The 24997-nt window shown below is 50.4% G+C and overlaps 1 protein-coding gene across 1 annotated transcript in view; it reads right to left on the bottom strand.

Moving 5' to 3' along the window:
* PACSIN1 (protein kinase C and casein kinase substrate in neurons 1) overlaps positions 1 to 9684 on the bottom strand; it is a 56462-nt gene extending 46778 nt beyond the window's left edge. Inside the window, exon 1 of the mRNA XM_045835620.1 lies at positions 9562 to 9684. The gene's annotated coding sequence lies outside the window, so the exon portion shown is untranslated. The remainder of the gene's footprint in view (positions 1 to 9561) is intronic.
* Between the last annotated feature and the right edge of the window lie 15313 nt (positions 9685 to 24997).

Here is a 24997-nt window from a genome sequence, read left to right on the forward strand (position 1 = left end):
ATCATCATCTAGTAAGGAGAAAAATGTGACAGCAATCAGATGTCAACCTGCAGTAAAGGCGGATGACCACAGCCCTCAGAACTCCCCACCTCCCCTGCTTTCTCCCCACGCTCCGCCACTATGCGGGCACGTGATTTCCTGCAGACCACAGCACTCCAGCCCTTGTGGCCAGGCTGTGAGCAAAGTAAATGCTTCTCTAGCCAGGCCAACAGGGAGATGGGCTTATTTGCATGTGCTTTGCATGCTGTTTTGTGTCCAAACTTTGAACAAATATTTCAGGAGTTCTGCCAAGGGGGCCACACGCCCCTCCTCAGTGCAGCCCCTGGAATGAGTCTCCAGGCCTGAGGTTGAGGACAGAGCCCAGGCCTCCAGGGCCCAGCTCAGCTGAACAAAGGTTCAGAGCATTCCAGGGTGGGGTAGGAAAGGAGTCCTGGTAGGAGCAGGGGTCTCAGGGAGCTGAAGCTGACACAGGCTGGGGCACCACCCCCATCCTCCTGCCTCACAGATCCCCATCACCAAGGCAGTCTGGGGGCCTCTCCGCCTGCACATCCCTTGGGTTCTCCCTGTGGGGCTTGCCTTGGCCATCTGGGGAGAGGTAAGGTGGGAAGGAAGCCTGCTGTGATTTGCCACCCTGCCCCTGGCCCTGCCTAGGGCACCGGAGCCAAGCCAGCTTTGCAGCTTACCAGGCCAGCTGGTGCGAGGGGGGAGGGGCCACCAATGCCCAGGCTTAGCTGGGGGTGGCAGAAGGGCCCACCCAACCAGTCAAGACCAGTGACAAAGGGACTAGGGAGGGGAGCAGAGGTGGGCATCCCGGGCTCTGTGAAGTGGAGGAACCCTACATCTGAGGTGCCCCATCTGGGGCAGGGCCAAGTGGGGCAGGTGAGATGGCAGCCGGTCACCCAACACTCAGGGAGCAGCCGGTGGTGGCAGCCTGGTGTCCGATGGAGCTGCTGATAGAGGTGACACCAGATATCCTGCTGTGGGTGGGGCCAGGGGAGCGGAGGCAGGATGGGGAGAGCCAAGTTCAGAACAAGGTTGAATCCCAGCTCCATCACACACTCCATGAGGGGCCCTGGCTGGAAGCCTTAAACGCTCTGCAGCCTCAGTTTACCTATCTGAAAATGGGGTGTCATGACGGTGAACTGAGCTACTCAACACACGGAACCCAGTACAACGCACACAGTAAGTGCTTGACAAGCTTCACAGGTTGTCCTTATGGAGCTTTGCACAGCAGGGGTGAGCAGGGTGGTGGACAGCTAAATGCCAGACAGATCCACAGATTGGAAGCTCCAGGGGGCAAGGACGAAGCCATTCATTTACCACTGAATGGCCAGTGCCCAGCACTCAATACCTGTTCATTGATTGAATGCATGGGAGTAAAACTACAAATCGTAGCCACTAAGACAATTTATCGACCAGTCAGTGGATCCCCAGTAAGAATCTGAGCTCAAATCCCAGGTCTGCCTCTTCCTGGCCGAGCAACTCCGGCCAAGTCATTTCACCCCAAGAACCTCTGCTTCTTCATCTAGCAAACGGAAATAACAGTGATCAGTGACTACCTTTCTCACAGGTTTATTGCAGGGCGTAAAACAGAAAATGGATACAGAAATGTAGGAGGTGCTGTCGGTGTCCCTTTATCAGAGGGGGCACCCCTCCCCCAGCCGCCGTGGGTGCTGGCTGCTAGTGGCTCACAGCTGCCCCCTTGTCTTGAGAGGTGATGCTGGCTTCTGTGTGAGCTGCTCACCTACAGATGCCTGGGAGGTTATGCCCTCCCCCAGAGGCAGCCAACAACAGCCCGATGAGAGGGTACAAAGGCCTGGCCCCGGGCCTCGAGGAAGGACAAGCCTGTGGTGCTTGCTGCTCCCACGAAACAGCTCCCTGCAGGGTGAGGCCAGGGCTAGGCTCGTGCTGAAAGCAGCCCCTCCTGGGCCCTTTCTCACCGCGCAGGTGCCCTGGCTCACTTCTCCTGAGTACTCGCTGGCAATAAATCACCTGCCCTGGAATCCCTGTGTTGGGCTCTGGCTCTAGGGAACCCAACCTAAGACAGGAAGTATTTTGTAAACTACAAAGAAAATGCACAAGTATGGTGTTATTTTATTTCCCAGGAAATGCTCCCAAAAGAAGAGGAGCCAATAGGCAGTGCCATGAGAGGAGGAGGAAGTCCACTCTGTGTGTGGGGTTGCACCGCTCTCATGGGACTCATGGGACTCATGAGCAGGCAGAGGGGACTGAGAGAAACCAACAAGACTAACATCAGGGATGCATGAGTGCTCTAAAGGGAAATAAAGCAGGGTCGGGGGTAGAGGATGCTGGGGCTACTGCTGGTGAGACGCTCTGGGAAGGCCTCTCTGAGAAGGTAATGTGGGCAGAAATGTGAACATCATGATCCAGTCCGCCTCCGAGGCCAGGCACAGGGAGCAGCAGTGCAAAGGCCCTGGGGCCAGGCACAGGGAGCAGCAGCATAAAGGCCCTGAGGCAGAAGGATACTGGATACATCGAAGAAATGACCAGAGCGGGGGGAGAATGGAGTGGTATGATATGAGGTCAGAGGTACGGGGCAGCCAGACCACTCAGGGCCTTGCAGGCTGTTAGGGGGCTTCCTACAGGACTTCAGGCTTTATTCTGAATAAGAGAAGTCATTGAAGTTCTGGGCAGAGGGATGTAATCTGATTTAGGTTTTAAAAGGATCCTTTTGGCTGCTGGGGCAAAGAGGAGGGCAGGAAGACCAGGCAGAGGCTGCTGCAGAGATCCAGGAGAGCGACGGTAGAGGACCCAAGCGGCCAGAACCTGGGAGAATCAGGAGGCCTTGCTGACGACCGCTCGAGGGGTCAGGAGGCAGGTGAACCCAACTACCCATTTACAGAGGGGCCCAAAGAACATGTTAAACTACTCCACAAGAGTGCAACCAAGCCCTGGCTGGCATAGCTCAGTGTATTGAGCGCGGGCTGCGAACCAAAGTGTCGCAGGTTCGATTCCCAGTCAGGGTACATGCCTGGGTTGCAGGCCATGACCTCCAGCAACCGTACATTGATGTTTCTCTCTCTCTCTCCCTCCCTTCCCTCTCTGAAAATAAATACATAAAATATTTTTTTTTAAAAAAAGAGTGCAATCAGCAAAATCCAGACCTGGAAGATTCTACAGTACAAATATCCTGGCTTCTCCAATAAATTCCCAAGGAAAAAGAAAAACACAGAGGGGAAACGTGGATAGAAAGAAACTAAGCCATATCAACTAATCACAATGTAGGGAGCTTATTTGAATATTGATTTGAACAAACTTATAGAAAAAGGCACACCTGACAACTGGGAATGTGAATTTGGGATGGGTGTCTGATGATATGAAGCAAAGGTCACATCTTAGGCGCAGGGATGGCGTTGTGATTGTGGTAAGAAACGTCTTTACCTTGTTGTGTCTGTGGTGAGAGGATGACTGGGGTTCGGTTTGAATTACTATGGGAGGGGCAGGGGAGGAATGAAACGAGACTCGCCATGAGTTGGTAACAGTTGAAGTTGACTGATGGGTTCATTCTACTATTCTCTCTACTTTTATAAAGGTTTACACTTTCCCACAATAAAAAGTTTAAAAATAAAGGAAAAAAGAAGAAGCCGAGTCCAAGGCAAGGCCATGAACGGCCCTCGGGCCCTCTTGAGTCAGTGGCAGGGCCTCCCGACTCCCAGCCCATGCTCCTGCCCAGCCTCAGCTGTCTCTTCTCTGGCAGCTGGCGAAGGCTGGACCCAGGCAGGCCAGGGACAGCGTGTGTGGCCCTGGGGAAAGCCCAGGTGGGGCAGAGTGGGGCTGAAGGATGCCGGGCTTCTGCCAGGCCCTGCAAGGAGCAGGGAGAGCCCTGGGCCACCCGCGCCAGCAAGCCCAATGAGTCTGGTCATCTAAAACATCCAGCTCCTGCCCCACCGGCCTCATTCCCACTCCCTCGGGTCGCTGTCCTGACTTCCTCCCCAGCTCCTACTCCCACCTCCCATGTTCCAGCTTCTGCATCTTTGTCCCTGCCCTTACTCTGCCTGGAAGGCACCCTCTACCTCTAAATGTACCATCCTTTCTTCCAGGTCTACCTCCTGCAGAAGACCGTCCACATCGACCAGCCGGATCTCTGGGAGCACGCCTGCCTGCACCCTGAGACAGAGACTACCTCCGCTCCTGACCAGCGGTGCTGGCACTGAAGGTGACAGCACAGCCTCTGGGTCCAGCCCGCACGGCTGTGAATCCTGCCTCAGCCGCTTCCTTGCAGTGCAAGTCACTTAACCTGAGTTTCAACATCTACAAAAGAGGGTAGCCTCCTAAGTCTCCAAGAAGCTGAAGGAGGTGACAGGTATGGACGCATGGGATAGTTTCTGGCATGTGCCAGTGGATCTCAGGCCCCAAGGCCCCCAGCCCTGCTTCCAGGGCCTGCCTCCCTCCCTCATGTCCCCCACAAGACACCCCGATGTCACACACACCATGGTGCTTGGTTACCACTTTCCCAGGTACTGCCCTCCTGATACCCAGATGTAGCGCCCCTTCCCCATCCCTGTGGGATTCATCCATCCCGGGACTGGGAAGAGGAAGAGAGGAGAAACGAGAAACCAGCCGCAACTAAATACTCTTCAAACCCAAGTGGCAGCATCTGACGCAGATGCCACCAAATTAAGGAGAATGCTCATTTTGGTTTTTTTAGATTTCTAACAAAAATCTCAGGTATTATCAAGTATAATTTTAATTATGCTTTTATGAGGAATGATGCTGGTTGTTGTATAAAATGCAAACAGCACGGGATGCTGAAATACAGAGGAAACACCCCCCTGACCTGCACTCGGCTTCCCAGTGCGGCCCCGAGGTCAGCTCTGACGACCACCGGGCTGCAGCCTTCCAGACACTCTGTGCAACGCGGACAGGGTGGGACATGTGTGTTGGTAGTGGTGTCATACCACACCAGGTTCTACAAAACCACTTGCTTTAACTAGATGGACTGTTCTGTCTTTCCACGCTGGTATTAAACTCTGTCCCGTCCTTTTCTCTCAGTGTCCCCAGCACCTAAAACAGTGCCTGGTACGCAGAAGATTCACATCGAGATTCCCTGACTGAGTGAAAGAATGTGCCACCGCCTAAAGTCACATGGCCTGGAGAGGTCCTGATTCTGTCACACGCCTCCCGGCGGACATTTAGCTTGGCCGCAGGACCATCCCCACCTAGGTCCCTTTGTGCCCTACTCAGAGGGCGCCTATAGGAGACATCCCTAGTGAGGAATTGCCAGGTCAAAACTTTAATGGCTATTGCCAGAAAAGTGGGGCAGACCTGTGCTCCCAGGCTGAGGTGAGGGTTCCAGTCTCCTCATTTCTCAGATGGACCGACCGTATTTAATGACTGCACCCATGGTCATCAAATCTCCTTTCGTACCCCCTGAATAAAGAAGAGGATGTATCATTTTATTATTTCTGAGCAGCACTAGGGAACCAAAAGCCACAAACGGGGAGCTACTCTCTAGACAGTAAACAGAAACAGTTACAGATGCAAAATTTGAAACATTTCATTAATTTCTAAAAATGGACATGTTTTTTTAACTGCCAAATTCTGACAAGCACCCACTGACTCCTCCCCCAATACAAAGGAAGAGAGAATTAGGGCCCCCATGCACTCCCTTCCTCTCTCTCTACCCCTCCCCATCCCAATCTAGGGGCCAGATTTAGCAAATAAAAATACAGGACACCTAGTTAAGTTTGGCTTTCAGATCAGCAAAAAGTGAAATTTTTAGTACAAGTATGTCCCCTTTTGGGTGGTGAACACTATCTATTGCCCCAGCTGCTGGGGGTGCTGTGAGCACCTGACCCTCAGGGGGCAGGCCTTTGGGGGCGGGGGCTGCTGCTGCCCCAGCCAGCAGCCGGGCACTCACCAGGTGCTGGTGCCAGATGGGCGCTGGGGTCTTAGGGCCTCACCATCCCAAGCATATTCTGCTGTAAAGGGCCCCTGCAGTTCCAGAGCACCCTGGGGGTCCCTGAGGGTCCCTGAGGGTTCCTGTTGGGCCAGCGTCTGAGGTCTACTTGTCCCTCTGGCCATCCTGCTTCCTTCCCCTGCTGCCCACAAGCGAGGCTCGGGGACCTCCCTCCCCCTCCACACACATTAATGCCCCCATCTGCTTCCTGGGACCCTGGCCTGAGCCACTGGTCCCCGGTCCCCACCTTCCCCCCAAGTCCATTGGGCTGGACACCAGCCACAAAGTGCCCACAGCAGGTGGGCACAGGGTCTGGCGCTGGCTAATGCATTTCCTTTATTTGGCTTTCCAGCACATTCTAAAATTTCCACAACAAACATGTATCACTTTGGTAATAAGATAAAATAATAAATGCTTTTTTTCTTTCAGAAAAATTTAAAACCAAAGCAAACACCCCTTGTCCACCTGGCACCCCCTCCCCTCCCCCATTGCTTCCACCTGCTTCCCCAGGGAGAGCTCCCCCAAATCAGTGAATTCCCCCACCCCGAATGTTCTTCCCTGTCCTGCTAAGCCCATTGACACTTTCACTTCTCCACTGAAGGCTTCTACCACCAGCTTGTTCCTGCTGGGGGGTTATATGCAAATTTTTTTATTGTTTCCTCATCTATTAGGAGAAGAAAAATGCTGTATGAGCCCTAAGACTGGTGAGGAGAGGAAGGAACGATGCGACCATCATGCACTGGCTCACTGCGCAGGCGCGACTGGGACTACTTAGTGCCGGGCACTGCAGATGCCATGAACAGGACACAGGACACAGACTCTGCCCCTGTGGACTTCACAGCCTGGGGAGGAGGACGATAACCAAAAGCCCCAGAAGAAACTGTGTGAGGGGAGGTGAGCTAGGTATGAGGAGGGGAGCTCCCAGCCCAAGCCCAAGCCTCTGGGAGGAAGAGCAGCGACTCGGGAGGCTGAGTGTGTGGGGAGGAGGAGAGTGCTTTAGCAGGCGCAACAGCCAGCGCAAAGACCTGCAGGTGAGAGAAGAACGACTTGCTTGAGGAACTGAAAAGTTAGAGCAGCTGGAGGGCAGAAGGAGGGTGAGAAGGGAGAGGAAGCCCAGGCACAGCCATATTAGGGAGACTGCACTTTGTCCTCAGGGCACTGGGGAGCCATTGAGGATGCAGAGCAGGAGAGTGGCAGACTCAGATGTGCATCTTATAAAGACTGCTCTCCTGCTCAGTGAGACTCATCAATGCGATGTTATTATTCATCCACAACTATCAGTCGCACTTCATCATGCACACACTACCTACACACAGGGACTTTAGCCCTGGAGTACCTGAAGCCTGTGTCTCCACAGACAGAGCTCGTCCCCAGCAGCTAGGTGCACAGCCCTCTGGATCTTGCAATGGGGAGTACAGGTTAAGAGCATGGACTCCGGAGCCTAGGTTCAAATCTTTGCTCCTCCACTTTCAAAGTGTGACCCTGAACAGATGGATAACATCTCTGTGCCTCAGTCTCATTTGTAACATGGCAATAATAATAGTCCCTGTTATCACTGCACCACTGTGAGGATTGAACAAGTTAAAAATACTTGGGACAGGCCCTGGTGCATGGCAAGTGCTGTATGCTGTGAGTCTGTACTGTGACCCCTGCACCCTCCCCTCCAAGTCCCCAGGGCCAACCACTTGCAGGCACTAACTGAAACATCCTCCATTTGCCTCCTTCTACCCCTGAAGCAACCTTTTCCTACTCTCTCTATTGCTAGTGGCCAGGACAGGGCCAGAGAGGAGGAGCCTCTGGGCTCTAGGAGAACCAGACACTCTGACCTGGCTCTGTGGCCTCACCCGGCTCCCTCCAGCCAGGAACTGAGTGTACCCCTGCTTTGCTGCTGCCCTTCTCTGGGCCTCAGTCTCCCCCTCTGTAGGACAAGAACAATGCACAGATGTCTTATCAGCATGGCTGTCAAAGGAGCAGCAAGGGCTGGGACAGAGGTCCGCAAATGTCCACATCTGTCACAGACACGAGGGCTCACCCCTCCACACAGTGGAGTCAGGAGATTTGCTCGGGGCTCACTATGAGGACCCCAGAGGCTGAGAACGGCCTGGTTTGAGGCTTCCAAGACTCCCTAATGCTGACTAGGACTTTCCCAAGGGCTGGGACAGAGAGGTAGAGACCCCCGGTCTAAGCAGAGCACCCCAGGAAGAATGTGCCAACCCAGGGGCCTGAGGAAAGCCAAACCTTCACCCAGGGCCTTCCACTAAGCCCGGACTAGGCCAGTGCACTCAAACCAGGGTCCCAGAAAGACCTTCTGGAGACCACAGTGTTTATCTCCAAATGCCATAGCTGCCCACAAGTTTGAGATCCAGGAAGGGCCAAAGTGGGATTGTCTGTTTTTGGTGGCTCTTTGGTCCTGGGAGACAGGAGGAAAACACAAGAGCAAGGCTCATCGCCCTCCCTCAGGTTGCCAGCTATTTCCCAGAGTTCAAGTTCATTCATTCACTTATTTCACAAACATTTACTTGGTGTCAAACCTTGGTCAGGTTCAGGGTTGATGACATAGAAGAATGAAACAGGTTCCTACCCAGAAGGCCTAGAGAGCAATAGACAAGACATAAGGAGCCAAACCACAAGGCAGACCAGGTCAGAGACAGGAGGGCGGGAGGTGAGGATCTCACCTGTCTATGAAGGCAGCTGCCTAGAGGGGGTAGCTTTTTAATGGTGATTCAGACATGTGATGAGAAGGCCAGGCAGGTGAGGGATAGAACCCCCCAAATCATTGGCCGTTCAGTTTGCACCCTGCTGTGCCACAGCCAGGGCGGTGCGAGCTATTTAAGGTTATGCCCAGAGAAAAGCGCCACATGTGTCACTGCACGTGGGGTGCAGAGCGGGTGATGGGGGTGGGGGCAGCTGGGGCTTTAAACTGGTTCTGGCCAAGCACTGGGGTTTGTTTGCCACTTTATCTCTCACACTCTGATGACATTTTAATGTTTTCATGGCCTCCTGTATGGCAAAAATTAGGGAGGGGGAGGGGGAGTTCCAACAGGCAGCAAGTGGCCTGGGGAGGAGGGGCAGTGACAGACTGACCATGGCTTCTGCTGTATCTGCCAGCCATTTAACGTCACCTCCCTCCCTGTCCACTCCCATCACAGCTGCGGGGAAAGGAGCAGAGGGACTAAAGAAAATATCTTTAATTGTAAACTACACAGGGCACAGGGCGCATCAGCTGCTGTGCTTCTCTCCAGCCCACTCTGATCCATAAATGGCCTCTGCGCCAAGCTGGCATCAGCCCACCCACCCCGCGGGTACCCCAGGGGCCTGGGCCCCAGCTTCCCAAAGGTCATGTTTCCTGCGTTTTCCCGTGGGTAAGGGCCTCCGCCGCCAGCTTCTTCTCCCGAGGGGCCCGCGGCTGGGGCACCCTGTCACTGCCGGGGGCGGGGAGGGGGGCCCGGGATGATGTACGCGAACCCGAGCGCTTGCAAAGCACCCCTTGGGGACCCCGCGCTCACCTCTCCCCAGGTAACTGCCCAATCCTCCCCCGCGCCCTCCTGGGAAGACGCCAGTCTCTGCGCCCGCTGCCAACACGCACTACCTAACTGGACCCCTTCCCTTCCCACTTTCTATCCAAGGACCAGACCCCCTACCTGGGGGCAGGAGTGCCCAGCACCAACGGCGGCGCCACGGCGCCTAGCGAGGCGTCGGGGCCCGACCTCAAGCCCGGACGGCTTCCCGGGGGAAGAGGAGGATGCGTTGCCGCCGCCGCCGCCGCCGCGTCTCCGGGATCTGCGGGGAGGAGGAAGGTCAGAGCCGAGGAGCGGGTGGGGGTTGAGGGAGGAGGCGTGCACAGATGCGCTCGGATTAGAGAGGCATTTTTAGCGAGCCAATGGCAGGCGGCGCAGGGCCGTGCGGTGCCTGCGCAGGTGGAAGAGCCGCGGCTGCTGAGGAGGCAGCCACCGGCTTAGCTGCCCGGGGTAGAACACCCTCGCTCCCCACCGCTCCCGGGCGGGCGCCCTCCCCCCGGAGGTGCCCCCAGCCGGGGCAGAGGGGCTCTGTGGCGGCGGGTGCAGGGCGCAGCTCCCTTGAGCGCTCCTTTGCGACCCTCCTGTAGGTGCGTAGTGCACACAGGGATGTCGCTCCCTTCCCCTCTCTGCCCTTTCCCCACCTCCTTGTACTTTCCTCCGGCCCTGTCTGTCTGTCGGCTTCTGGCCTCTCCTGATCCCTCGTGTTTGGGTACGTGCGGGTGCGTGTAGGAGTATGCGTGTGTATGTTCTGGAGCAACGGCCCCTTCTCCCCCACTATCCCCCAAAAAACACCCCTCCCCCCACCAGCTCCTCCCAGAAGGGCCCCTGTCGACCCTGTGGGGCAGTCACTAACCCTCCTGTCCTAGTTCCAGCTGGACCTGCTGTCACCAAGGCAGACTCCCGGCCATCTCCTTGAGGCTCTCTGTGACCACCAGCGGCCTTCACTCCTGCCTTGAACCCTAAATGCTTCCGGGAGCCTGGTACTGCAGAGACATACAAGTGCTGGTCATTCACTCGACATCTCTGTGTTGAGCCGGGCCGGCAGGGTGACTGGGTTGGTTGGAGCGTCCTCCATACACCACAAGGTTGCGGTTGGACCCCGGTCAGAATACCCACATACCTAGGCTGTGGGTTCTTTCCCCTGGTCGTAGCAACCATCCATGTTTCTCTCTCCCTTCCTCTCTCCCTAAAAATCTAAAAATCAATAAACATATCCTCAGGTGAAGAGGTTTTTTTTTAATCTATTTATTGAGGGCCTACTTTGTGCCAGGCGCTGGGCTACAGCAGAGTGAAAACAAACCAAATCTCTGCTCTCAGGTAGTTCACCTTTGTGACAGAAGGCAGACAAATAGAATCAATAGTATTTAGAGTATGTTTTAAAGGGGAATGAACGAAATAGGAAAATAAAGCCAGGGAAAGAGAGTGTGTTCGGGGATAAATTAGGTCCCAGCTATTGTGGGGAGTGGTGGTGGCTGAATTTGACCAGAAGCCCCTCAGGTAGGAGCTTCTAGTTCACCACACCTCACCACCCCTATTGTTTGAAATCTGGCTGGTCACACATTTATATTTCTTGCCTTCCTCTCCATCTCTCCCCACCAGAAGCACTGGGACTTATGACCTCAATGACCCAGGGGGATGCCCAGGTGCAGTATCTATTTATTCAACAAGGATTCTCTGGGCATTCACTGCATGTTAGGTATTAGATCCTAGAAAAGTTCAACATCTGGTTAAGGAGGCCAGATGGTAGTACCTACCCAAAGGACAAACAGGACAGCCAAGCGAGTGGACAACGTTCCAGAGAAGCTGAGAGGGTTCTGGGTTAGGGCCATCCAGGAAGCCTTCCCGAAGGAGGCAGCATTCCAACAGGATTGAATGACAGCTGGGATTCATCTATTTCATGTTGAGCCGCATGAAGCAGGAGACAGGGAAAAATTACTGGAAGAGGCCAGCAAAGCCAGCGGCCACTTGGCAGGTGGCTGGGGCTGGGGTTCTGGAGCATTTGTGGACACTCTACATTTATGGGGTTTGCTAGTGTCTGGAGCAGATGAAGTCCCATGCCCATCCCCACCCCAAGAAGTTTCTGGCCCCAGTTGCCCTCACCTCAATCTGAAATTCCCCATTGCCCCTGGAGAAGGCATGACGAGCCCGGGGAGAGGGAGGGAACGATGCATGGACTTCACTTAGTTGCTTGTTTGCTGGGTAAAAATGGGCATTGTTACTTAACTCCTCTGAGATTCAGCCTCCTTGCCTTAACAGCTATATGTCAAGTTTCTTAATTGATCTGTGTGCCTCAGTTCCCTCGTTTGGAGAATGGACATGGCAACAGGTTGTGTGACCAATTGACAAGCCGGTCTAGGTGAACTGCTTGACACATACGTGCTCAGTTAATTTTGTTGTGTTTACTTTATGACATTTACATTTGCCTCACAGGGTTGTTGGAATTAGACAAAGGATGTAAGGCACCTAGCAAAGTGCCTGAAGCCTAGTAAGTATACAATAAATAGTATCTATTATTAGCATTAACTACATGCACCTCTTTAAACAGAACTTTCTTAAAGTGAAGAGACCAGCTCCCCAAGAGGCTCTTAAAGTGAAGTCTAGCACGCACAGACTAGAGCCCCTGCCCCTTCCATCAGCCTGGCTCAGCGTGTCCTCGGGGCTGCGGTGCAAACGGAAAGGGGCCCAGGACGGTAAGTGTCCAGAGGCAGTGAAATCTAGAGTACAGGATGCTGACGGAGAGGGCACTAGGGGTCCACTGGCAGCCGGGCATTTGGCAGAGATGGCAAGAGTGAGACGGGCATAGACATCTGCAGTGGATGGGGCCATAGTGTGGAGGGCTCAGACAGCCCAGGGACTAGGGGTTAGAATGAACTGCGCCCACTTGGGACCGTTGTGGGAGGGTGATGAATGAGAGGCAGACATGAAGAGGCAGATGATGGAGGGAGGGGTCGGGTAGGGAAGTGAGGGAGCAGCAGGCTGGGCTTAGTCCATCTGGAGTTGAGGTTGCCTATGTTGAATTAAGACCCTAGAGCCCCAAGCTCTGAAAAAAATCACAGTGGGAAACACACATACCCACACTTCCCCATCCAAAATAAACGTTACTTTGGAAATGAAGAACTTTCATGCTTCCTAAGACTGAACTAGCCTCCTTCTAGATTCTCTGACTGCAAAACTTCTGTTCATTGGAGTGGAACTGCCCCCACCCTCTCCCTGTCTAGTGTTTTATGCCCCTGTTCGGGGGAATAAGACTTTCTCTCATTTGCACAGCGCTTGCCACTTTTCAAAGTGCTTTTCACACCTTTTATCTCCCCAACAGCTCCCTTTTCTCAGCCCTACTAAGCTCTGACCAACCTGGGACTCCACGGGACCTTGCTCCTCATGGAGGGCCCGCCCCCATCAGTCAGGAGCCCCGCCCCCCCACTCTCTGTGCCTGCAGAGCGAGGAGGTGGGCACGACCCGCCCCACAGTGTGGACAGGACAGAAACGATGTACAGTCAGGAGGGCCGACCAGCACTGAGCAAGTGTGTGGAATCCATCAATCAATGACACATAGTGGATTGGTTATTAGTGTCGTGTGTTTAGCCTGGGAGAGTTGAAAGGAGGTGGGGACGCTTCGGATTTCCTTCTGTTCCACCCGTGGTGGAAAGCTTCAAGGAAGAGCTGAGGTTTTGAGGGGTTTTGCTATTCTCACCACACTTCTGGTTGGAAGGATGGCAGGAAGTGTGTCCCAATTTCGGCAGAGCAGCGCTCCCGTGCCCAGAAAGGAGGAAAAGGGACTGCTGAAGGTCACGTGGTGCATCAGTGACAGGGCTGGGCTAAAAACAGATCTGCCTTCTGGTCAGGCGCCACTGTCACCAGATTCCTCTACCTCCCGTGCATAAAGGAGGGCCGGACAGAGACAGGCAGGGATTGGCCCAGCTGCCCGTGGTGCTTTTGTTTCCGAGCTGCCTCCCAGCAGCATGCAGAGAGGTGAGCAGTTCACCCCCAAGGGAGAAAGGGTACTTTTAAAACAGCCTCACTGCCTCTGTGCCTCTCCTAACCTTCCAGCTGTGAACCAGCTGCTTCACACCTGCAAGTTGTTTCCACCACATGCCTGGCAGATAGAGGTCGCTGTCACTTTGGCCTGTATCCCAGGGCCTAGACCAGGGTGTCAGCCGTCTGGGAATTGTGGCTTTCTCTGTGCATGATTCACTCCAGAGGGGTATCCATGCCCTGAGGACACATCATCTTGACAAGGCCCTCAACTTGGGAGGTGCCCAGAGTTAGGGTTCGCCACAGGATGCACACAGCCAATGGCACACTCAGAGCACTTTTCTTGGAGCAGGCCCTCTCCAAGCACTTTGAGATTACTAGCCCCACTTTGGGAGAGGGAAACAAAGCCCCAGGAGGTTAGGTATTTGCAGAAAGTCACACAGCTGGTAAGTAGTGGAGCTGGGATTCAAGCCCAACAGTCTGGTTCCAAAACCGTGATTTTAATCACTCCATGAAGAAGCAAATGTTTCTGGAAGGTCTTACTGTGCACAGGAGGATTTTATATAAGCTCACGCTGTACTCTTATCCCCATTTTACAGGTGAGGAAACTGAGGCTCACTGTGTCCTTTGGTGAGGCCTGTAGTGTATAAAAACGAAGGCAATTTGAGAAGGTTGTGTCAGCTCCAGAACAGGTCTCAGCAGCCTAGACACCATCACCACCTAGTGGCCTAATACCTGAAATGCAGGCAGAATACCCAAGCAGATGCTGGATGTTCAAGTTCAATACTCAACAAAGACTCTGTGTTGTGGTTTTGATTTTTAATTTCTATGCTCTGAACAACAGAGAGATGTGGTTCACTAATAATAACCTTATATACTGAAGACGTGGTCATGGGCAGAGCTCACCAGTTGTAATGTCCTCAAAATTAATACCTGGGGAAGGGAGAGTCTGCATGGTCTGCTGGCCTCTCAGTTTTCCATTGCCTTTCACATGCATTGTCTCATTGAACTCTTGCTGCAACCAGTATCACTTTCATGCCTACTTTTTAAAAACATCCTCACTTGAGGATACATTCATTGATTCTAGAGGTAGAAGAAGGGAGAGAGAAATATCAATGTGAGAGAGAAACATTAATCAGTTGCCTTCTGTATGCACCCCAACCGTGGAATGCACCCACAACCTAGGTATGTGCCCAGACCAAGAAACAAACCAGCAAACTTCAGGTGCATGGGACCAGACTCCAACCAACTGAGCCACACCGGCCAGGGCCATGCTTACTATTTTAAATAAGGAAATCAGTCTTGTTGAAGAAGCATTGATTGAGTTGGCATTGGAACTGGAGAGGCCCCACTGGGTCAAGGTTCCATCTTCCAGGCCCAGAGATGTGGGTTGACTTGCCTTAGCGTCCTGTGAGTCAGTGGCAGGCCTGTGTCTTAGTCCCCAGTCTTCTCAATTATAGAGCTGTTCCTCTCCCATCCTGGGATGTATCTCAGCCTCTGCTTCCTCCAAAACCTATCCCACCTGAAGGAAAAAACGAGATTTGTGTGAAGGCACTGCAGTGAGGCTCACTGCTGCAAAACATCCCCCCGCCTGTGTGGTCTCATTTTTGCTGTTTTTAGTCTGAGAGCCTAGGCTCTTCCTTCCAGCTGGTTCTCCATCACGCAGCCAAGAGCAAGGCCAAGGAAGAGACAACAACAGCACATTAGATTCGCCTGCTCAGCACCCTCACCTGTCCCCTTTCATTCTGGCTCGAGGCCCAAGCCCAGGTGAGATGGGAATCACTATGTGTGTAGGGCCCAGGGACTACAGTCTGATTAGTTCTGTCACCAACTTGCTGTGTGGCGCCAGGGTGGGACACTTTGCCTCTCAGACCTCAGTTTTCTTACCAACACAGTGGGGATGGACCACAGCACAGTGCATTGGAACCTAAGGCTACAAACTGCCTCCTTGGTAGGTTTGTTGGATACATCGTGGGGCAGCTGCAATATTATACAGCTGACAAAATGGATGAGGCAGCTCTTAATAGTTTAATATGAAACAATCAGCAAATATCTATTTTAAGGGGGAAAAGCAAGGTGCAAAACTATGAGTACAGTCACTATCGTGTGTGTGTGAAGAAATGGTAGAAGAATAAATATCTAAGTTTGCTGGCAAACGCAGGGGGTATTTCTGGCAGGACAGGAGACTGGAGGCAGTGGTTCCCTCTGGTGAAGAGAAGCAGGAGGCTGGATGCCCAGCAGGGACCCTGTGTTCTGCAGGCTCTCGTGTTCCTTTTTGATGTTTGAGCCATGTAAATGTATAACCTATTCAAAACTACATTACAAATTTTAAAGATAAAAATAAACCACAGTTCACATGGATTTGTTCTATCCTCAACACTGTTCCAAGTACCCCACAGCCAATACCTCCCTTAGTTCTCACAATGACACTATGGGGCAGCCATTATTATTTTTTTAGATATATTTTATTGATTATGCTATTACAGTTGTCCCCTTTGCCCCCCTTTATTCCCCCCACCCTGCACATCCCCTCCAACCCACATTACCCCCTTTAGTTCATGCCCATGGGTCCTACATGTAAGTTCTTTGGCTTCTACATTTCCCATACTGTTCTTAACCTCCCCCTGTCTATTTTGTACCTACCATTTATGTTTCTTATTCCTTTTACCTTTTCCCCCTTTCCCTCCCTCCCACTCCCTGCTGATAACCCTCCATGTGATCTCTGTTTCTGTGATTCTGTTCCTGTTCTATTTGTTTGCTTAGTTTTGTGTGTGTGTGTGTGTGTGTGTGTGTGTGTGTGTTTTAGGTTTGGTTGTTGATAGTTGTGAGTTTGTTGTCATTTTACTGTTCATATTTTTTAACTCTGTTTTTTTAAGATTTTATTTATTTATTTTTAGAGAGGGAAGGGAGGAAGAGAGAGAGAGAAACATTAATGTGTGGGGCCGTGGCCTGCAACCCAGGCATGTGCCCTGACTGGGAATCAAACCAGTGACCTTTTGGTTCACAGGCCAGTGCTCAATTCACTGAGCCAGGGCTACTGTTCATATTTTTTATCTTCTTTTTCTTAGATAAGTCCCTTTACCATTTCATAGAATAAGGGCTTGGTGATGATGAACTCCTTTAACTTGACCTTATCTGGGAAGCACTTTATCTGCCCTTGCATTCTAAACGAAAGCTTTGCTGGGTAGAGTCATCTTGGATGTAGCTCCTTGCCTTTCATGACTTGGAATACTTCTTTCCAGCCCCTTCTTGCCTGGAAGTTTTCTCTTAAGAAATCAGCTGATACTCCTGAACTCCTTTGTAGGCAACTGTCTTCTTATCTCTTGCTGCTTCTAGGATTCTGTCCTTCATTTTAATCTTGGCTAATGTAATTATGATGTGCCTTGGTGTGTGCTTTCTTGAGTCCAACTTCTTTGGGACTCTCTGAGCTTCCTGGACTTCCTGGAAGTCTATTTCCCTTGCCAGATTAGGGAAGTTCTCCTTCATTATTTTTTCAAATAAGTTTCCAATTTCTTGCTCTTCTACTTCTCCTTCTGCCATTCCTATGATTTGGATGTTGGGACGTTTAAAGATGTCTTGGAGGTTTGTAAGCCTCTCCTCATTTTTTTGAATTCTTGTTTCTGCATTCTGTTCTGGTTGACTGTTTATTTCTTCCTTCTGATCCAAACTGTTGATTTGAGTCCCAATTGCCTGCCCATCACTGTTGGTTCCCTGTACATTTTCCTTTATTTCATTTTTTCATAGCCTTCACTTTTTCCTCTATTTTGCAACTGTGCTCAATCATTTCTATGAGCATCCTGATTACCAATATTTTGAACTCTGCATCTGGTAGGCTGGCTAACTCCTTGTCGCTTAGTTGTATTTTTTCTGGAGTGTTGATCTGTCCTTCATTTGGGCTATATTTCTTTGTCTCAGTGCACCTGTTTTGTTGTAAGGGGTGGAACCTTAGGTGTTCATCAGGGCGGGGCAACCCACACTGCATTGCGGAATGGTCTGGACGAGTATTTCTTCTTTAACTCCCTGTTTGTCAGATTTCCATACAGTTCAATTTTCTGTCAGTTCTGTTTGTTTTTTGTTTTTAAATTTGTTGCTGTCCTTCTTTTGGTTGTGCGAGAACCAAAAGGTAGGCACAGTGTGTCTATCTATGCCTCCATCTTGGCCGGAAGTAAGGAAGGCATTATTATTATCTCCTCATTTCACAGATGAGGACACCAAGGCACAGAAAGGTGAAATAGCTCCCCAGGCCCCACAGGAAGGAAGATGTAGTCCTTGGATACAGACCCAGGCCCCAGGCACTCTGGCCCCACGCCACTATACTGCCTCATGCACGTCCAGTGGGAGTCCTTCACAGTTTTTGTGATGAATGTGGGCATGAAAACTCTTTGAAGAGTCTACAGTGATCTGCAAAAGTGGAAATTCTTTGCTTATCTTGGCAGAACCTCACCTCAATGCATTTTTAGGCTGTGACAGAATATATTTTCCAAAGATGGCCCCAACTATAGGTCCCACCCCCATGCTCATTTGCAGTGTGACCTTGGCCTCCTCATGAAGAGGCAGGTCTACTTCTCTATGTCCCTTTAATCTGTGCCCAGTCACCACCTTGACCAACACAATGCGGCAAAAGTGATGCTGTGCTCGTTCCTAGTGTAGTCCTTGGGCAGCCTGTCAGCTTCTGCTTCCTGTCACATGCTGTGGTCGACAGCCCCAGCTGACAGCCAGGCCCAACCAGCAGGGGTGAGAGCGAGCCTCCTACGCTTCAAGCCCCAGCCACAATCTGGTTGCAAACATACAAGAGAGATTTTTTTAAAATTATTGATTGATTTTAGAGTGAGAGAGACACACACACATTTTTCACGAGGTAAAATCACCTCGTGATTTTACTCATACATTGATTTGTTGCTCCACTTATTTGATTCTTACATGTGCCCCATCCAGGGATCGAACCCACAACCTTGGTGTATCGGGACGACCCTCCAACCAACTGAGCTACCTAGCCAGAGCCACGCACAAGAGATCTTGAGTGAGAAAACCACCCCGCTGAGTTGAGTCAATCCACAGAATCAGGAGAGGTGCAAATAATACATTGTTGTTTGAAGCCACTAAGCCTTGCCATGGATTGTTATGCAGCATTAGACAACCAGGATGGAGGACTTAAAGTGAGGTTGTCCACCAGGGGGCCCTGTTGTTCAGTAAGTGTCCAATTGGACAGAATGCAGGGAGAGAAGGCAGAGCCCCTGGCCAGGCTCCTGGATGTCAGCCTCCAGCAACAACAGCCATCTTGAGGTGTGCAGTCAAGTATGGTCTGAGATAGACCTCCTTGTCTCTCTTGTTCTCACCTTTGAACTGTTTGCGGTCATGCTGACCATGTGCCCTGTTGCCCCTAAAGGCATAAGTCGCCATTTTGTAGCATCAGTAAATCAAAAGGTCTCCCTGGCAAAATGTGAGCACCTTGGAACTTGGCTCACCCTTAGTGTGGAGTGGGCTGGCTTGGCCCCCACCATTTGGGCCTTGGACCCTTTTGGGTCCTGCATCATCTCTCTCTCTGTCTAATGCAGCTCCTCGTGATTTTACTTATGGACTAAGAGATAAACGCAGGCCATCAGCCTTCTCTCCAGGCCATGCTCTGTTCCTTCACTCATTCTACTTACAGGGGGTCTATGGCATCCCAGACCCTGCTACAGGTACTAGGAATACAGCCGTGAACAAGACACAAAGATCCCTACTCACAGGAACTCACAGCCTGGTGGGAAGACACATGGTAGGAAGATGATAAATAAGTAAATATGAAGTAATGTCAGGTGGTAATAGGATTATAAAGAATAAAAGGGGATTTAAGAGTTAGAGTAACAGGATATTCTTCATAAGGGTGGTCAGTGAGTATTCCTGAGAAACCATCAAAACAACATAAAAATGACTCAAAGAAAGAATCAACACATATGTACAAAATTTATATCCACAAAATTGATCGGGGAAATTACACTTGGTAGCATTATGCCCCCCCACCCAAAGAACTCACCTTTGTAGGAGCTCTAAACAGTGAAATTGATATGTTCTCCCCTCAAATCAATAAGTCATATGAGATTTTAAAAAATTATTAGAAAACAATTGATCCTAATCATGCTAATCTCAGCAAGGTAAAAAATTGCTTTGAGAATTATCTTTACTTAATATCATTCACTTCAAAAAATACTTTGTTAATGAAAATTGACAATGGAAATAAAGCTGACTAAAATTTTATGTTAAACATGGGGTCAATCACCCTGGCTGGTGTGGTTCAGTGGATTGAGCACCAGCCTCCAAACAGGAAGGTCATGGGTTCAATTCCTGGTCCAGACACATCCCTGGGTTGTGGGTCAAGTCCCCAGTAGGGGGTGAGTGAGAGGCAGCCAGTCAATGTTTCTCTTCCTCTCTTTCTCCCTCCCTTCCCCTCTCTCTAAAAATAAGTTAATAGAATCTTTTTTTAAAAGCAGGGGGTGTCAACAGGCAAATCAATAAAGGCTGAAAGCAGACTAGTGGTTGCCAGGGGCCAGGGAAGGGGAGAATGAGGAGTGACTTCCACAGGTTATGGGGTTCCTTCTGGGGGAAATGGAAGTATTCTGGAATTAGACAGTAGTGGTGGTTACGTAACGTTCGGAATTAGTGCTATGGAATTGTATGCTTTCAAATGGTGTATTTTATGTCATGTGAACTATATATTAATTTTAAAAATTGAAAAAACAGTGTCAAAGTTTTTCCTATTCTTTTGATAGTGTCCTTTGGTGCACAAAAGTCTTACATTTTGATGAAGTGCAATTTATCTATTTTTTCTTTTGTTGTCTATGCTTTTAGTGCCATATCCAAGAAATCATTGCCAAATACAATGTCATGAAAATTTTCTGTTTCCTTCTAAGAGTGTTCTAGTTTTAGCTCTTATGTTTAGGTCTTTGACCCACTTTGAGTTAATTTTTATAAATGGTGTTAGGTGGGTGTCCAACTTTATTCTTTTGCATGTGAATATCCAGTTTCCTGACACAGTTTGTTGAAGAGACTGTTCTTCCCTGTTGGGTAGTCTTGACACCCTTGTCAAAAATGACTTGCCCGTACACACAAGGGTTAGTGCTGTCCCATTGGTCTCCATGCCTGCCTTTGGGCCTGAACCATGCCATCAGGATTGCAGTTGCTTTGCAGTATGTGTTGAAATCAGGACCTTCAACTTTGTTCTTTTTCAAGATTGTTTCATCTATTTGGGGTCACTTGAGATTCCATATGAATTTTATGATGAGTTTTTCTATTTCTGTATAAAAGACTGTAGGGCTTTTAATAAGGATTGCCCTGAACCTGTTTGTTATGAGGCCCCCTTTCTTTCCTCTCTGAGGCCACCTGGCCTGGCCAGGGGAAGCTGGCACAGCCTTGGGTCCAGACAGTCCTGGCTCAGCCAACTGCCAGCTGTGTGAGAGTGAACAGAGGCCCAGGCTGACCCCTTGGGCTCAGCTTTCCCATCTGCAAAATGGAGCAAACAGTGTTCGCTTTTGTGCCGTCAGAAGGACTGTCAGTAATGTGAGGACTTAGTGGGCACGCCACCAACGGGGGAGGGGGAGGGGTTACTCTGCTGTCATGCAGGCTTATTCACCTCCTGAAGGGGATGATTTCCCTCCTGGAAGTTGGGAGGGAAATTTTTACTGAAAAAGAGAGTCCCTCACCCTCCCCTGGCTCTAGGGTCCTACCCAGACAGCTGAATCTGCAGTAGGCTCAAGGGGAGGGCGGCTGGGCAGGCCATGGAGGCACTGAGCCCCATCTGTTCCCCTAACGCTACTCTGTCCCCTTCACCCCACCTGCATCTGATTGAGCCAAGGCGGGAGCTGAAGACTCAGGCCCTCCTTGGAGCATGCTGTGCCCACCCACAGGCGGTGAGCTCCAATAACGAGGAAAAAGCAGCAGCAGTAGCTGTGGAAATGCTCAATGACAGTGGAATCCCTGTTCCACGCCCCCAAAGTTATAACCTTCATTCAAATTACAGCACATCCCAATACCCTGAGCCCCCACCCACAGCCCCACCACGGAGACGACTGGCTCCTGGCCCCAGAGACGCTAACCATGGGCTTGAAGATTGAGCCCCAAACCCACCAGACCCCAAGGGGCCGAGTGTGCCCCTGTACGCTCCCCATTCCTCCATCCTGGAGGTGGCTTCCCATCCCCACCCTCCATCCTGCACTGAGCTCCCCACAAAGGAGCAGGAGGACCTCAGTCTCTGTGCTTCATTTGGCCAACTCTGGCCAGCCATTCTCCCCTCTGAATGCAGCCCCTCACTCCATAGTCCTTGTCGTCATGTTTATCTTACGGATGAGGACACTGAGACTGGGAAAGTAAAATGCCAGGCTGTTCCCACCTTGCTAGCTATGCAGCTTGGGGTGAGTTAGTCAAACCCTTCCATCTCAGTTTCTTCATCTATAAAACGGGATCATAACCATAACAGAGCTAGGTACACAGTAAACAGGCAAAGTACTTTATCTCTTCTTGTTCTTAGTGTTATACCAAACTGCTATTAGGTTGCATTTGTTCATGCAGAGTTTTTATGGGACCTGGGACCCTCACAAAAGTCCATACTCCATATGCTCTGTGCTGTCCCATCCCCAGAAACCAGGGAGCCAAGCACGCAAAGGCTTGGGGTTAATAACAGAGGCAGACAGCTCCCGGTCAATACATCCATAGCACCCCCAACTCCACACCTGGTTTCTGTACCTTGGCTAAAGCAAGACCTGACTCTATCTGCCCAGGAAATGGATAACACGGAGTTGACCTGGAGGCATCCTGGGGCAAGGCACGTGTCTTCAGGGAAGGGTCGCATTCCTCCCCAGTCTGTCAGTGTGGTGACCTGGTCTCCTGACCAGGAGAGCAAGCAGGTGAGTGAGCACCGCACCTGGTCCTTCTCCTGCTCTGGCGCCACAGTGAGGAGTGAGTGAGCTTAGACGTCACCTCCCCTCCCTAGGCCTCAGTCCCCCTTGGGCAAAAGGAGGCACTTGATTTTGATGATCAGAATATATACATGGATCAAATGCTTTTAAACTGAACTAATTGAATCCTTACAACACCCTGTGAGTAGGTGCTATTATCATGCCCATTATACAGATGAGGAAATGAAGGCATGGAAAGGACAAGCTGTTTTTCTAGCGTTGCTTTGGTTGCCAGGCAGTTTGGTCTCAGAGCGTGTTTTCTTAGTCATGGCATCTAAGACGAGAAATGGTGTTGGGCTTCAGAATTACCTGAGGACTTGCTTAAAAGGCAGCTTCCCAAACCTCTTCTCTGGGGGTCAGGAATCTGGAGGTCTGACAGAGCTCAGGAATCTGCCAATTTTTTTTAATGTTTGTATTTCCAAATGGAAATGAGTTCCTTTTTAAAAAATTGTGATAAAAAATCACCCTCACAAAACATTAAATTCACCATCTATTTTTTTAAAAAATTATTTTAGGGACAGAGAGAGAAAGAACCATCCATTTATTGCTCCAATTATTTGCGCACTCATTGTTTGCTCCTCGTGCATGCCCTGACCCAAACCTTGGCGTGTCAGGATGGTGTTCTAACCAGCTGAGCTGCCTGGCCAGGGCTTAGATTCACTGTCTTAGATATTTTTAAGTGTACAGTAGCATTGGGCATGTTTACATTGCTGTTCAACAGAGCCCTGGGACCTTTCCCATCTTGTAAAATTGAAACTGTGTACCCATTAAACACCAATTTCCCCTCCTGCAGCCCTTGACACCTGTTTTCTGCTTCTGTAATTTTGACTACTTCAGATACTTCACATAAGTGGAATCCTATAGTATTTATCTTTTTGTGACTGGCTTCTTTCACTTCATATACATCCTCAGGTTTCACCCTGGTTGTAGTATATGACAGAATTTCCTTCTTTCTTAAGGTTACCTAATATCCCATTGTGTAGCTATGCCACTGTGCATTTATTCAGTGATGGACACTCGGGTTGCTTCTGACTCTTGCTAATGTGAATTTAGTCACACACAATATAATGATGCATGATGGTAGTCCCGGGAGATCACAATGGAGCTGAAAGATTCCCATTGCCCAGGGACGTCATAGCCGTCATAACATCGTAGCACTGTGCAGTGGTGACGCTGGGGTTAGAACCTGTGCTGCCAGCTGTATGAAAGTGCAGCACGTACGGTTGTGTGCTGTGCACGATACTTGATGGTGATAATAAAAGACCACGTTACTGGTTTATGTATTTACCATTTTATACTTTTTGTCATTATTTTAGAAAACCTTGTTGTAAAAGAATATGCTATATTACACTGGCAGGAACCTCTTTTTTAATTTATATTTTATTTATTTTTAAAAATCCTCACTTGAAGACATATTTCCATTAATTATTGTGGGGGGATGGGGGAGAGAGAAAGAGACATCAATTAGTTGCCTCCTGTTTGCTCCTCGACAGGGGATCAAGCCCGGAACCTTTCGGTGCACAGAATGACACTCCAACCCACTGGGCCACACACCCTGTCTTGATTGCATAATTTGTACTTGATTTAATCTCATGTGGCTGTGTGCAGTAACACGCTGTAGAGGCCCGCAGCCTAGGAGCGGCAGCACTGTGCAGCCTAGGTGTGTGGCAGGCGGCGCCATCCAGGCCGTATCAGTGCGCTCTATGGTGTTTATGCAGTGACGAAGTCACCTGAAGATGAATGTCTGAGAATGCATCCCCCTTGTTAGACGGCGCATGGCTATAATGCTACAGTGAGCATAGTGTGCAAAACTCTCTTGAAAATTCTGCTTTCAATTATCTTGGGTTCATACCCAGAAGTGGAATTACTGGATCATGTGGTAGGTTCATTTAAAAATTTGTGAGGGACTCCCATGCTGTCTTGCATGGGGGCCACACCAGTTTCCACTCCTGCCATTGGTGCATTGGGGTTCCAGTTTCTCTGCATCCTTGCCTGCGCTTGTCATTTTTCTGGCGTTTTTCTTGTTTGTTTGCTTGCTTTTGATTTTGTGTAACAGTAGCCGTCCTGATGGGTATGAGGTAGTATCTCATGGTTTGGATTTGGAGCCATGACATTTTTTAAAAATATTTATTTATTTATTTTTAGAGAGAGGGGAGGGAAGGGGGAAAGGGAGGCAGAGAAACATCAATGTGTGGTTGCCTCTTGAGTGCCCCCTACTGGGGACCTGGCCTGCAACTCAGGCATGTATCCTGACTGGGAATCAAACCGGCGACCCTTTGGTTCACAGGCTGGCACTCAATCTACTGAGCCACACCAGGGCTGGAACCTAACATTTTTAAAAGCTCGCTGGGTGATTCCCAGATGGGACCTTTGAGGCTACACTTTGAGAACCAGAATAAGAGGTTTCCTGATTCAGAACCACCCCATTACACAGAGCAAGGGAGGGACAAGCCCAGGGAGCACTCAGTGCCGCTCCTCTGGGCACCATGGCCCTCCGTGAGCCTGACAGCAAAGGTATGTGGGGGGTTCAGGCAGGTGGAGCTCCATTTCTGCTTCTTTCTGACCAAAGGTTCAGCATGTGGTATTTGACTGGAGACAGAAAGTCAAATCTTCACCTTGAAGAGAGAAAACCAGGCACAAAAGACAGTTGGAAAGGC

The sequence above is a fragment of the Phyllostomus hastatus genome, unplaced genomic scaffold (assembly GCF_019186645.2).
Source record: "Phyllostomus hastatus isolate PE091 unplaced genomic scaffold, TTU_PhHast_1.1 phas_contig_1048, whole genome shotgun sequence".
NCBI lineage: Eukaryota > Metazoa > Chordata > Mammalia > Chiroptera > Phyllostomidae > Phyllostomus > Phyllostomus hastatus.